Consider the following 12409-nt stretch of genomic DNA (forward strand, 5'->3'; position numbering starts at 1 on the left):
CCGGATAACACCAGGTACATTCATATGCTGCTATATTGTAACATCCTGAATTAGGGCCTAGTTGGAACAGTGGTTTAGAGACCACAAATTCGAGATAGAAATATTGTTATATGATTTTTATGAGGTCTATGATATGAATGCATGATTATGTGAAAGTTTCATGAAGAAATTCTATACATGAAATGTCTAATTGAACTTTAGGGACCAAATTGAATAAGATGCAAAACTTGCATTCTAGAAGCTTTAAGCATGAAATTGCTTTAGATTATAGATTAGAGGGTTCTAATTAGCAATTTGACCAGTTTCTATAATTTTGGACTAAAATGGACATGCATAGGAAAAATTTGAAAGAAAAACCTTAAGGGCATTTTGGTCATTTGTAATTAAAAGTATAAAAAGGGAAAATCAAAGAAAAAATGTGTCCATCTTCTCCAAGTGCTAGCCAAATTTCTTAATAGCCATAGCTAGGGCTTTGTTCAACATTTCCAAGCTTGATTGCAAGTGCTCCCTAGCCACTTTTTAATGTTCTTTGTATTTTTGAAGTCTTTGAAGCATGATCTACCCATTTCTAGCTATATTTTGAGCTAGGGTTCATGTATGAAATTTGAACCATGTGTAACATCCATGTTTTTTTTTGATTAATGGAGAAATATGAATGTTTGATGCATGATAAACATCTTTTACTAGGTAATTTTTAGTGAAAACACCTAAAAAGGGACTTGTTTGTAAAAGTGTAAAAGGAAGTAGTAATAATGTGAAATAAAGGAAAATATGGGCTGATATGAGCATAGTAAAGGCTCAGCTAGGCTTGGGTAACCAAGAAAATGCATGTATTTCATTTTACGAGACTAAGGACTAAATCGTAAATAAATGGAAAGATAGGGGTAAAAAGATAATTTTACCAAAGCATGAATTATGGATCGATTTGCGTAATGTGATTAATGAAAAAGTTAAATTTGGAATTATAGATCAAGACAAACGTAATTGGGTCTTGATCGAGGGAAGAATAAAGTATACAATGATTAGGCTCGATTTCCATCATTTTTGTACCGAGGTAAGTACATGTGAAAATAATGTCACAATGTGGTATGTTATGTGGCATTAACATTATGTGATAACTATTTTATTGCTTATTATGTATGCTATGTCTAATGGTACTATTGTAAGCATGAATGATATTCTGGTCGCTATCCACGATGTCATGAGCAAGTGCAATAGAGGCGCAATGTGCAAATGGGAAAAACCCCGTTTGAAACTTAGGAATAGTTTAGGATACAAGTGACAAATTAAGAATTCTGGACTCGTTGAGTAGTCCGGGTTTGTGATATATGTGGCATCCGAGCTCGTTGAGTGGTCCGAGTTCATAATGGATGCGATACATGTGATTGAGTTTAGGGCAATGGTCTTGTGTGTCCTACCGGTGGCTAGGGAATCCTTGAGTGGTTAGATACCTGACAAATTTTGTGAGTAGCCCATGTAGTTACACCTTGATTGATAGCTTATACGAGCAAGCCCGTGAGTAGCTCCATTGTGAGCGTTGCATGATATGAGGTAGCTTCGGCTACGTATGTTTATGTGGCACTCACGTGCAAGTTTCTGTGTATTCAATAATATTCCGAGTGTTCAACGGGTATTATAATGAATGATGCGATAAAAGTCCCAAGATGAGCATCGTAATGAACGTAAAGTTATTTGATATGCTACAGATATGTACAGGTACGTACATTATACTCATGAGTGATGCCCTGTTAAAGGATGATATATGACGAGAAAGTATATTCATATATATATATATGAATACTTGATAAATGAGCTAGAATGCTTGAATGATGAATAATCTTGGCGGTTGTGCTATTATGTCTTGCATGATTATGGTTTGCTAATATTGCATATTATTTGCACGTGGACTTACTAAGCTTAAATGCTTACTCCCCTCTCTTTTCCATCTTTTGTAATTCCGCCAAGCTAGCTCGGGGATCGAAAGTTGTCGAAGCATTCGATCACACTATCAAAAGAACATTAGGTATAGTGAATTTGTTATTTTGAGTATGGCATGTGTAGGGGAATTTGTCATTTTATGGTATGTTTCAATGCTAATTGGCCAAATTGTGAAGGCCTATGATGTTGATGATTCATTTTGTAATAGCCATGTGATATGGCTCATGATTTATTCTTGGGTTGTAATATCTAATTGTTCATGCATGCATGTGTTGATGCCTTGATGATGTTCTATGTGGTTGTGTGATGGATATATGATGAGATATTGTTTTAATGATGTGGAATATGATTGCTTGATAGATGTATGAAGATGTATGGATTAAATACTAGGAGATAAAGAATGGTTTAATAACCTAAGATGACAACAGTTATAAATGTGCAACTTGAAATTTTGATAATTAAGTTGATTTGCATGAAGTTTGTATAAAACGCTCCCAAATGGTATGATTAAAGGAATGTAAGATAGGATGATATTATAAAGATGTGAAAGTGCTATGGTGTTGAATATTGAGCGCCTAAGTATGTCATGTTGCATGCTATGAAATATGCTTAAGTACATGAGTGATTTAGGGTGGCAATTGGCTTGGAAAATAGCCTTCAAATTGTCCATACGGGTAGACACACGGGCATGTGTCTAAGTCGTGTGTGACATACGGTCTGTCCCACGGGCCTGTGGAATGGTCGTGTGTCCCTTGCACCCTATTTTTTCAAGTCAGTATGCTCAGTAGTAAACACACGAGCTAAGACACGGGCATGTGTCTTGGCCGTGTAAGGGACACGGCCTACCCACATGGGCGTGTACTATGGCCGTGTGAAGTTTGCACCTTTTTTTATGAAAAACTCAATTAATTTTAATTGACCACACGGTCTGGCCACACAAGCGTGTGATGCGGCCGTGTGACCTTAAATTGGTGCTGACTTCATAGTCAAAGAGTTAAACGGCTGAAGGACACGGGCATGTAGAGAGCACACAGGCGTATCCCTTGTCTCACACGGACGTGTGGCTCTGTATTAAGGAAAATTTCCCAAACTTTTCTAAAAGTTCCCGATTTAGTCCCGATCCTTTTCTGACGGTTGTTTTGGGCCTTGTAGGCCCATATTAGAGACAATTTGTGTATGTATGAATGAAGTTGTTTTAAAGAAAAAATTTATAGCCTGACTTTTTGCATGGATGTATGAGTACAAGTTTGGTAATGCCTCGTACCCTGTCCCAGTGTCGGATATGGGTAAGGGGTGTTACATGTATTTCATCCGGGTAACGTACATATTGTTGTTTGTTGCCACCTTTTAACAAAAAAATATCCCAAGCCTCTATTTCATGTTTATCCTCGAGGTGCCTGTCTGAAGAAATTAATAAAGAGTTTCTTAGTTTAAAGTAAGCATAAATAAATGGTTCATACTTTTTCAATTCACATAACAAAGCGTCAAATGTAACTGCCAAAAATAAATCAAGTGGGTGATTCAAATGCATTATTAGTGAAAGCAACAAATCAAACTAAGCTTGTGATGACTATGACATCACCAAATTAACATTACCAGCCTACCACAAATTTACAATTGCCTAAATTCTCAAACAGAATTTCAAGGTCAGCAATGTCTAAAAGAAGAAAAACACATGTTTATTTTAGAAATATTGATTTGTATGACGTAGTAATTAATTCTTATCAAATACGATTTTATCCCTAATATTTTATAAAAGGTTATAGAAAAGAAAAGATTAATGTATTATTTAGAATCCGAATTTGACAATTATTCCTATATTGAGGCTTAATTTTCTTATCAAATTAATTCTTGAATTTAGGAATTGTTCACTCATTGAGGTAAATACCAGATAATTATTCCCACACTGAGACTTGAATTGTTTTATTTAAGTTAGTCCCTAAACTTGATAATTGTTTTCTAATTGTTTTCATATTGAACCTTGAATTTTTTTAAGTAACAACCAAAGACTAATTTAAATTAAAAGAAAGTTTAAACACTAATGTGAGAGAATTTATTAAATTCAAAAACTAACATAAAAATAAATTTCAAAACCCAATGTTAGAACCAAGTGCAAATCCAAATAATACATTAACCAAAAAAATCACTCAATTTATATTTTTCAAAAAAATAATATATATGAGTGAAGTGAGAACTATAAATTGATTGCTTTGTACTACTCCGATTCTCAAATCCAAGGGGCCAAACAATCTTAAAATCCTACACTGAAAAGTTGGGCTTATTGCATGAGCCTAGCTCTGGTTGGGACAATGGGTATCTAAGTGATTAAGCCCAATTTCTTATAAGACTTCCTCTTCATATCGCCCACTTCTCTCATACTCGGCTTTTATTCTCCCATTTTTTTCATTGGCTGGTGGTCGTACCTTTATATAATTGAATTTAGGGTTTGATATTGGAAGATAGAAGTTAATATGAATTCAAGCAAATCCGAACTGCAATATTGTTTATCAATACCTTCAAAAAGAAAACATTGTTTATCAATAAAGTTTCATAAGATATGAAGTTTGATCGTTCATTGCTTCAAATATATATTTAGTTTTCTTGTTCATTATACTGTTCAAGTCTATTTCTATTAATGTTGATGTGATATTCAAGTAAAACTTTTGATAATTTATTTTAATATTTATATTTTTTCCTATTACATTAGGCTTTTGAGTAATTAAAATTAAAAAAAATACAAGCCAATGTTGTACATAATTTAAGTTTGATTTACTCACTAAGATGTAACCTCATTATTGTACATAATTAAGGTCACGCTCTCTACTAAGGCTTTCCCCTTGAAAGCTTAGTCGTAAGCTAGTCGACATGAATAACTTACTTGAAATGAAGTTGCACTAAAATAAGTTCTTAACATGAATCGAGTAAGTGTTCTCTCAATCTCGTATAAAAAAAACAATGACAAACCATTTCTTAAATAAACTCTCAATGTCTTGCACAACTACAATCAATATTAAATTAAATTCAAGTATAACTTTTATGATGTTTCCATTATAAATACACACTAGAGGAATTGTTTCTGCATTTGACACGTGTTAGATTGCAATATCCCTAAACCGGGTCTAGTAGTTTCGGGTATATTTTTTAGGTTTCGAGTGCGAAACTAGGAATTTATAGGGTTTCTAGTAATTTTTAATTTAATTTAGGAGGTTAATTTCATCTAAAATTGATTAAATAATAATCCGAAAAATAAAAAATTAATTTTAAAGATTTTAAATAATTGTTAGTGAGAATAATCAATTTGGGTTGAAAAAGAATTTTAGGATAATTTTTATTGGGGGTAATTTGAGTAAAATTTAAATATTAATTAAATAGGATTTAATTGTAAAATCAAGGGAAAATTTAGAGTATTTATATGGAAAATAAACCTTAAAATTCAAAATTTTGGAGAGAAATAATTAAATGGTATAGTAAGAGAAATGTAGGAGTGGCCATTAGGCAAATTTCCCAATTTTTAAATTTTTGGTGGATGGTTTCAGTTTTAAAACTAATGTATCTAGCCCACTTTTCACACATTTTACATCAGATTAAAGAGTTTTAAAATTCATTTTCTTTGCATGATTTTAAAGATCTATCATCAGAGAATATATCCAACCAATTTTCTTCTCAAAATACTCTCTCAATTCACCCGAAATTATTCTCAAAAGTAGCAATTTTTTTTTGAAATTTCTCAAGTTTCTTGAATCAAGATTTTCAATTAACGAATTTATAGTGAACAAAAGGTAATCTTCAATCCTAAACTTATTTTTATGATGATTACAAACATTTTTACATGATTTGAGAGCCAATTAAATTATTTTATCAATGTCATCTTCTTTCAAGAACACATTGTTCTTTAATGGTGAATCTTGAATTTTGAGAGGAAATCCACAAATAAATGGATGTTCCAACTAAAAATTGATCTATTAAAAAGTTTTTTGATCTTATTTATCAAGATTAAACATGATTTGTGAGGTAATTTAAAAAAATCTGAATTTCATCATCTTCATGAATTGATTTTCCAGAATTTTTTGAAATTGATTTAAAGATAAAATTGATGCTTAGTATAAGTATATTCGGTCTAGTATTGATGATTGAAAGTGTTCAAGAGGGCTGGAGAGTCGATTTTCTGAGAAATCAAGTTTTCGACTTGATGTTACAAATTCAGTTAGGTATCTTTGTGAGAGGATTTCAATTAGTATAGTTTATTAAAATTCATGTTTATTATAGCATTAGAAATATGATAATGTCTAATTTATCTCTGTTGAAGCTCTGAATCTTGAAGAGGATCGAGCTAACTGGAATTGAAGCTTGGATTTGCTTGGTTGATCACTTATTTGTGGTAGAATAAATTGTGTGGTGAGTGTTTCTAAGGGTAATTTGATAAATTGATCCTCATTTATGTTTAATTAGTAACTTAATTGATGATTCAATTGATTAATTATGGTTGAATGACTGATTTTTGCAAGAGTGATATTATATGTACAAGAGTTGAATTTGTTTTGAATAATGGTAAGTAAACATTTAGGTGGTTTTGTGCAATTTAATTAGGCTAATTATATTGATGATTAAAGCATGTTTATTGGAGTTTTTGATCATTATATATTGGTGTTATGATTGATAATTGCACATTCGAAAATGAAAAATGAAATGCTTGATTTAATTAGACGTTAAAATGGCTATGTTACATGTTACACATACGCATTTTGTCACATTAAATTGAGCACAATAATGACTAATGTATATGCTATGTTTGACTAAATATATTGGTAACATGCATGGTGGATCCATTGGATATAGTTGGCATGCCATAGGATTTGTGAGACTCACCTTTTTTTGTGACATTGTGAGCATATGGCTCTAGGTGGACTGATTTGTTTGGAGTAGATAAGGGAGTGTTGAGAATGAGTCTCCACTCATTGGGTTATTTGAGGCACTATAAGGGAGCGTATGCTTCAGCCCGCTCAACTCGGTGGAATGTGTTTGATATTTGTAAGAGTTCAGAGATCAGTTTATCCAATGTATGATCACCCGATTAAGCCATGAAAAGTGTATGCCAATATATTTATGTGTGATTATTGTTATATCATTCGATGTTTGTAAGCCATGAATAATTTATTCTTGATATTGATAAGGCATATGAAAATTAAATTAACATGTTTCATTATTATGGCTAATAATTAGTGATTGAATGGATGTGATTTAAGCATGATTTGGATGTTGATTTACTAGTCGTTTTTATTAACATTATCTGAGCTTTTTAAAGCTCACACCATCACAATTTGTTCACATAATCATTGGGCTTGAAGAGCTGAGGAACCAAGAAATAGAGTTCCAAGAGATTTAGGCTTGGTAGAGACTTTATTACACGGTTTAGAGACTGTAATTGGATATTGTGGAACTCCCGGGAATTAGTTTAATTTTTGTTGTAATTGGACTTTGGACATTGGACATTTTATTTTGGATAGCTTTATAATAATTCCGAGGCATGTATGAGTTTAATTATTGAATGATATACGATGTATTGTTGCTTGATAACACAATGATTGATAACACGGTGTGTGAGGCATGAAATTTATACTAATGATTGTATAAATGAAGCTTCTATTGAGTGGTTTACTAAAGACTAATGTATGCCACTTGATTGATTTATTCAGTGTTTGCTATGCTTGAAATTGATTGCCTAATTCTATATAATTGAGGCTTAATTGATGTTAATAAATTCAATAGAAGGTGTATGTATATGTATGTTAATTAATCATAGTTAAATCTACATTAAAAAAATGCAAAATCAAGTTTTAAAATGAGTTTTTCGCATAAATAGGTGCAGTGGTATTCACACGGGTGTGTGAGGGGTTGCAGACGGGCGTGTGGAGACTAGAACTATCACACACGGGCGTGTGGGATTTCCACACGAGCATGTGCAATCGGCCTAAAAATTTTTCATGATGCAAAAATGATCATTTAATGAAACACGATCTGTGGGACATGGTCGTGTGGGTTTTGGGGGGTTTGAATTTTTATCTTTTTAAATTGGTATTATAATTTGTTTAAGTTACAATTTAGCAATTTGATGAGTCTTATTAGAGCCTTAGATGTTAAGGAAACTTAGTAAAATTTTAGGATTAGTCTTGTAATGGGTAAAATTCGATAGAAACACACTTAATTTGTAATTCGAAATAGGTCCTACTAATTTGCATTTGTTACAATTTAATCCCTAATAATAAAACTTGAATTAGACATAGTAAACGAACTCAAATTAGGCTGAAGTTTTTAAGCTTGCATAATTTGACTAAAAGAAGGTCAGTAAACGATTAGATTTAAAATCGGGTTAGTTTTACCATGGATGGTAAAATAACGAAAATGCCCTTAGGGTGAATTACTTAGGAAAAGTTTAAAATTGTCTCATAATTTGCTTCTACATTAATAAATAAATAATAATTAGATAAGGTTAAGGTGTTATAAGGTCGAGGTGTGTCTTGGGTGGTCGTTAATCAAAGAGTCACTTAGGTGGCTAATGTAATGCTTCGAATTCCTTCATTCATCCAAGAAAAATTTGGATGGTTTTGCCATGAAAGGTTATAAAAAATGGATTGTGGTCATTGCCCATTTTTATACTGATTTTGATTTTCTACGTAATAGATAGACTTTGGGTTTGATGGGCAATTCTAAAAAAAGTGTCTATCCCTACAGTAATACAGGAATTGGTTTCAAATTGACTTGGTGGCTAGGCTGCAACATTATTAAGATCCTTAGCAGTAAAATTCGTAAGCATTGAACTAGAAGTGAGGTGAGAACATCCACTTCATGTACTCCTGGTACTCATATTCCAAAAGTTGCTTGGTTGGTTGGCCATTGGTAGTTGTTATTGAGAATTCTTTCCATGATTTTGTAAGCCTCGTTATATGACTTAGAAAGGAGAGCACCATTTGCTGAAGCGTCTACCACCATCCTCGTGTGTGCGTTGAGACCATTATAGAATGACTCTAACTGGATGTTATAAGGAATTCCTTGATGAGGGCATTTTCTTAATAAATCTTTAAATCTTTTCCATGCCCTATACATAGATTCATCATCCATCTACTAAAAAGTAGTGATCTTGTTCTGTAAGTTAGCATTCTTGCTAGGTGGGAAATATTTCATTTGGAGGTGTTCTTCTAGCTCTTGCCATGTAGAAACTGAACAGGGTGACAATGAATTTAACCATGCTCAAGCTATGTCCCTTAGTGAGTATGAGAACAATTTTAGCCTTAGCGCATCCTCAGTTACTTCGACCAGCTTGAAGGAATCATCACCTTTATGAACAATCTAAGGTGAATGTGTGGATCTTCCGTGGGCATCCCATTAAACTAACTCAATATCTAAAGCATCAAGAACATTACGAGTTTTAACTCGAACTGTGGTGCCTTGATCTCGGGTCTAACTATGCCTGGATTAAGCTCATTGACAAGAGGCACAACATACTACATTATGGCTCAGTCCCTATCATCAGCTACAAGGACTGGATTTCGATCATAAATGGCTCATTTTATTGATCTTGATTTTTATCAAGATTCTATTTGTAGCTTGTCTCTGGGCTTGTCTTTCTCATCTTCTTTGTCTAAATGTTCACTCGATTTTAGGGTCTACTAGGAGTAAGTTGATAATTCGATCAATGCTTATAAGCCTCTAAAAAGAAAATAAAAAAAATTATTTCAGTTAAAAGTAATAAAAAATAAAACCAAAACGAAAAAATAATTTCACAAATAATGATTAAAATGATAGTCCCCGACAACGACACAAAAAACTTGTCTCGAGATAATTCAATTAATATGCAAGTATACACAATCATTGACAAGTAAAAAAGTAGTGAGCAAGAGTCATTGTCTTCACATGCGTTGTTTATGCAAACCAAGTATTGCAAAATTAATTGCTAATATACCCTAATTACATAATATTAATGCCTCATTTGGTTACTAGTGTAATTGTAACACCCCAAACCCAGCCTGGACGTTATGGCCGAATCTGATAGTTTCACATGTTAATGTGTTTGAAAACCGTAGCTTGTGTTGAAAAATTGAACTTTGCTGAAAACATTTTCCGTTTAGGATCTTTTCATTATTACTTATTAATTCTATTATCGTGTTAATTAATCATTCGAAAGCTTTCAAAACGTTTATTATATGTAGAAGCTTTTAAAACTGTTTGCGTGTTCGTGAGTATTTTGTTAAAACGTTTGGTTCTTTTAAAAACTCGAGTTTTCTCTAATACTAGCAGTTATAAACTACAACAATAAAAATCCCAAATTAAAAATAAAAATCCAAAGAGGCCATGATACAGTAAAATACCCCAAAATAAAATGAAAATCATAATTAAGTACTAAATAGAATGAAATAGGTTGTATGGCTACCATTGAGTCTTCTGCCGCACCAATTTGCCTATGTGAGGATTACATGTACAGATATATCAGAAGGGGTGAGTTTATGTAAACTCAGTGTGAAATCCCCATTAAATAATAGACAGTATGCACATGATCACATTCTGGGCATAAGCCCTTTTTAGCAACAATATTGGTTTCAGTTTGGCCTTAGCCCATCTCAGTATAGAATCAGTCATGCAGTTCGGCCTTAGCCCATCAAGGTATCAGTAACAGTATCAGATATGCAGTCACAAAATCTTACCCAGCCAGCCTCTACACACCATCTCCATCCAACCCTACACTCCATGTGGGGATATAATCAACCCACACATCCTTACACTCCAAGAAGTACTGAGTGCGGCACTAGACAGTAATTTGCAGTTGAACTACGAGTAAATTAGGATCGAGGCCTTCAGTACGCTTCCTCCGAACAATATCAGCCCCCAACCCAATGCAATGCAATATACATATATGATATACTATAACATGGTAACAGTACATACAATATCAATTCAGTGAAACATCATCATGCTCGATACCATGTATGCATATAAATCAATCATACACTCATTTCATTCAATTAGGGGTCTAGGTAAACTTACCAACCCTACAGTAGGTTCACAGTCGTTTTAGGCAACCCGTGCAACCTTGGGAACAAATCAATGAAAATGGGCGCACAAGCCCATGTTGTTTGATCGTGTGGGCCCACACGATCATGTGGCCCACACGGCCCAACTTGGCCTTGGCCGTGTGGATCACACGACTCGGCCCCAAATTCTACAGGCCCGTATGGTTTACCTGTTTGGCCTACACGGCCCAATTCGGTCGAGCCCTTGTGTCTCACACGACCTATTTAGCCATCACACGGCCATGTCTGTGCGCATGGCCTGACCTCGTCGATCACACGCCTATGGTATGACACATGGCCTATCACACGGCCTACCACAGGGCCGTGTGGCATCAATAGAATGGTTTTCAGCTTCCATCGAAACCCATTTTCTGGGTTTCCGGGTACACTCCTAGTTTTAATTGAAGCTAAAATGATCCCTGAGCACTCCCAAACCTATTTTCGACCATCCAAAACCAATTTCAGTCATTTAAACTGATACCAAACCGAATTATTAAGGACAGACAATCCCAAATATTTTCGACAACTCATACCTTGAACGCACAATAAAAAATCGCACTTCTTCAGCACCGATGGGAACCCACAGCTGCCTAAGGGTCAAATAATTCCATTAATTACCGATTCAAGAATACCGAAACTAAAACAAGCTTACCCAACTTACCAAAATAGATGAAATTGATGGTTACACCCAAAGAGACGATTTGAAAAAATAAAGAAAACAAAGAGAGGGGAAAAATAGAAGAAAAATCGGTAGAAAGGTAGTGCTAATGTCAGATATTTTGAGAGGGAGAGAGGAACAAAATTTTTTTAAAAAAAGGAGAATACATTGATAATTCCCAAATCCCTACTTCCTTTATTTTTCTCCAGCAACTACCCACTACTCAGAATTCCTGTTTGACTAAAACTCTCTCAGTCAAACAAGTAAAAATAGACTCCCACTGTAACATCCCAAATTAGGGACTAAATGGAACAATGGTTTTGAAACCACAAATCTGAGGTAGGAATACTTATATCAATTAAGTTTTAAGGTCTACTATGTGATTAAATAACTGTGTGAAAATATCGAAGAGAAATTTTACCAATAAGGTGTCCAAATGAATCATTAGGACTAAATTGCAATAAGTGAAAAAATATATGTTCTAGTTGGGTTAGGGACATAAATGTGAGGGGATTTGAGATTTGAAGTCCTTATTTAGTAAATAGACCATTATATGTCATTATGGACAAAAATGGACATAGGAGGGATAATATATCAAAGTTTTAATGGAGGGGCATTTTGGTCCATTGGTATTTAAAAGAATTTAAAGGGAAAAATAACAAAAAATTTAGTCCATCTTCTCCATCCTGGGCTAAATTTCATAAGGAGCCATAGCTAGGGTTTCTTTCATCTTTTAAGCTCAAAGTGAGTG

General features: G+C 33.8%; 1 non-coding gene across 1 annotated transcript; it reads left to right on the plus strand.

Moving 5' to 3' along the window:
• The first annotated feature begins 8980 nt into the window (after positions 1-8980).
• Positions 8981-9086, plus strand: LOC128291219 (small nucleolar RNA R71). The gene has a single exon (XR_008280995.1). It is a non-coding gene; the product is annotated as a small nucleolar RNA R71 (small nucleolar RNA).
• The last annotated feature ends 3323 nt before the right edge of the window (positions 9087-12409 follow it).

Source organism: Gossypium arboreum, chromosome 3 (assembly GCF_025698485.1).
Source record: "Gossypium arboreum isolate Shixiya-1 chromosome 3, ASM2569848v2, whole genome shotgun sequence".
NCBI classification, from domain to species: domain Eukaryota; kingdom Viridiplantae; phylum Streptophyta; class Magnoliopsida; order Malvales; family Malvaceae; genus Gossypium; species Gossypium arboreum.